Here is a 3,287-nt window from a genome sequence, read left to right as displayed (position 1 = left end):
GAAGGGACCTCGGGAGATCATCGAGTCCAGCCCCCTGCCCAAAGGGCAGGAAGTCAGCTGGGGTCATAGGATCCCAGCAAGATAAGCATCCAATACGGTGAGCATTAGGGAGTTAATTTCTTTTAGGACAGCAAATTATGCACCCATCATACCTGTGATGCACACTTCCCCAATCCCGTACCTATTCTTAAACTTTAATACCGCTAATTTAAAGCCTGTTGAAGCAGTGACCCAAATACATATATAGACTAACTATTGATGCTCATACCACAACCCTGCTCAGAGCTTGTCTAAGCAATACCCCCTCAGTGTTTTCACCTGTACCTCTACACTGCCATTTGGAAACATACCTGCAGTTTACATAAACCTGCCTCAGCTGGCAACAGCAGTGGCACAGATTTCCACACATGCTTATACAAATCTGCCCAGTACTCCTGCCTGGGAGGAATCTGTTCATCTGGTTTCATAGATATTAGGGCTGGAAGAGGCCTCATAGGATCATTGGGTCCAGCCCCCTGCCTAAGGGGCAGGAATTAAGCTGGGGTCAAAGGATCTCAGCAAGATAAGAATCCAAATGAAAGTGTCCAGAGTAGGGGCTTGCACCACCTCTGGGAGGAGTCTGTTCCAGGCCCTGGGGGCTTGGACAGTAAAAAAGTTTTTCCTCATGTCCAGCCTAAAATGGTCTTGCGGGAGTTTGTAACCTTTGGACCTTGTCATCCCCTGGGGCGCTCCTGATGCACATGCTTTGCGTACTTATAGGCTGTTACCAAGTCACCCCTGAGCCTGGGCTTCTCCAGGCTGAAGAGTCCCATGGTTCACAGCCTCTTTTCATAAGGTCTGTTCTCTTGCCCTTTGATCATGCACGTGACTCTCCTCTGGACTCTTTCAAGCTTCTCCACATCCTTCCTAAATTGTGGAGCCCAGAATTGAATGCTGCACTCCAACTGAGGCCTCACCAATGCCAAGTAGAGCAGTAGGATGACATCCCGAGTCTTGCTCAAGATGCACTGGCAGATGCAAGCCAGAGTTTTTTTCGCTTTGCCAGCTGCGGTATCACATGGGTGGCTCATGCTAATCCTGTGGTCAATCATGACCCCCAACTCGCTTTTGGTCATGGTGCTAGCGAGTGTAGCATTGCTAGCATTGCTGAGCCTATAAGTGTGATGCAGGGTCCCTGCTGTCAAGCAGAAAAGTTCTCCCTGCCTTCTTAGCCTCCTGTTCCCTGCAGACTTATTCCACTTGTCCATCTGTCTGAGGTAAGGAGACTTTGGGTGGACCAGCTCAGACATTCTCTTCCTTTCTCTTAAGCAGCAGTTCCCGATGCTGCTTACCTAGAACCTCACAGACTGCTGACAACTGTTTGTTTTTATACTGATCTATATTTGGCCCCTGTTCTCCATCTTATGTACTGCTCCTTCAAACCATTATTTCCTAAAAGGCCCAGAGAAAGAGCTAGCCTTGAGCCCACCACTACTACTACCGTCCCGGTATAGTGACTGCTAGAAAGGTCCAAGTGCATTCTTTGCAAAGAAGGCTCATTCAAATAACAGGTAAGCTAATAGCATTCTTTGCAAAAATCAAAGAACAAGTTACAGTTCAAGGTAAGAGGTTAGGTCAAAACAGTTTAGAAATAAAAACAAGTGATTTTTAGTAAGTAGTGGTAAATCTATGTTGGAAGGAACAAACAAACAGCTAATTCAGCCAATTTTCTTATTAAGTACCCTCTCCTTCCAGTTCCTGTATGAAATCTGCATGCCAACCTAATCTGGAATACTTTGAGTGTGTGCCAATTACAAACATTACAGAAACTGATAAAAGGCTGAACAGGTAGCACAGACTTTCTTTGTGAAGTCCAAAAGTGAGTTACACTTCCCTCACGCCCACAAGTTAATTACACATTATAGCAAAAAGTACTTTCTCTTGTTAGTTTTAAACCTGCCTCCTGCTAATTTCAGTGGGTGTCCCCTAATTCTTGTAGTTTGGTACTTGGTGAATAACAGTTCCTTATTCACTTTGTCCACACCCTTCATGATTTTATAGGCCTCTGTCACATTCCCCCCCAACCACCCCATTTTCTTTTTCCAAACTGAAGAGTCCTAACATTTCTAGTCTTTCCTGAAATGGAAAGACTTCCCCTTGTTGCCGTTCCCTGTAAGTTTTCTGATTCCACTACATCTTGTTTGAGATACAGAGACCAGAACTGCACACAGTGTTCAAAATGTCGGTGCACCATGCATCGTGGCATGATGTTTTCTGTCCGGTTTTAATTTCCCTTCTTATGGCCAATGTTTTATTAGCTTTTTTGGTCACTGCTGTGCACGGAGTTGATGTTTTTAGAGAACTATCTACCATGACTGCAAGGTCTTTTTCCTGAGTTTACTACAGTTGCGTCCTAACCCGGCTTAGAGTTGGGGAGGAAAGGACTGTGATCTAGAAATAAACCCAGTATTGTGTTGTGGGGAATTGGCTGGATGTGTACCACTTAGGAGGTAGTCTGCTACATTCTGCACCAGATGTAGGTTTTAAGTTTTAATACTACATATTACAGTTGCATACAAGAATGAACAGTGTAGTGAAGGTCACAGAAAAAGTCCTATTTTCTTTCTCATAATTGTAGGGGGGAAAGGACAATCAATGAAGCGCAAAGTGACAAATTTAAAACTGGAAATAATTATTTTACGTACTTCAAAGACTCTATGGCCAAAAGGGACTAGATTCACCTGGTTGATGAAGACAAAAGCCCAGAAATAAATAAAGAGCTGGATGAAAATTTAGTAAGGGGAAGCAGGAGCAGATGCCTTAGCAATGTTCTCAGGGAGAAAATAGGACAATTGGTTAGATACTTGAAGTGTTTATATCCTGACATGACAAGCATGGGGAATAAACAGGAAGAATTAGAGGTCCTGGTGCAGTGACTCTCAACCAATGTGCCCCAACACCCTGGGATTCCTTGAATGGCTTTCAAGGTTGCCACTGGACCCTATGCAATGTTAGCACTGTTAGGTGCACAGACATAATTCACAAGATTAACCCAGAGATTTCAAACAAGAATCCATAGCGTTAAAAACATGCTGGCCTGCTATAGGCTTTCAGAGTTCTTTGCAACAGAAAAATTGCTTTGTTATTTTCCCACAGTCAAACAATGACTGAAAACTAAGAGCTGGCATTTTCTGAGAGGGAACTTGACTCTAACAAGGTTGAGAACCTCGGTCCTATTACAGTCACAGAATTATGAGGTTATTGGGGTTTCATAGTTTCATAGTTTGTAGGGTCGGAAGGGACCTGAG

Source organism: Crocodylus porosus, unplaced genomic scaffold (assembly GCF_001723895.1).
Source record: "Crocodylus porosus isolate Cpor-Errol unplaced genomic scaffold, CroPor_comp1, whole genome shotgun sequence".
In the NCBI taxonomy this organism is placed as follows: Eukaryota; Metazoa; Chordata; order Crocodylia; family Crocodylidae; genus Crocodylus; species Crocodylus porosus.
This window is presented reverse-complemented; position numbering follows the sequence as displayed.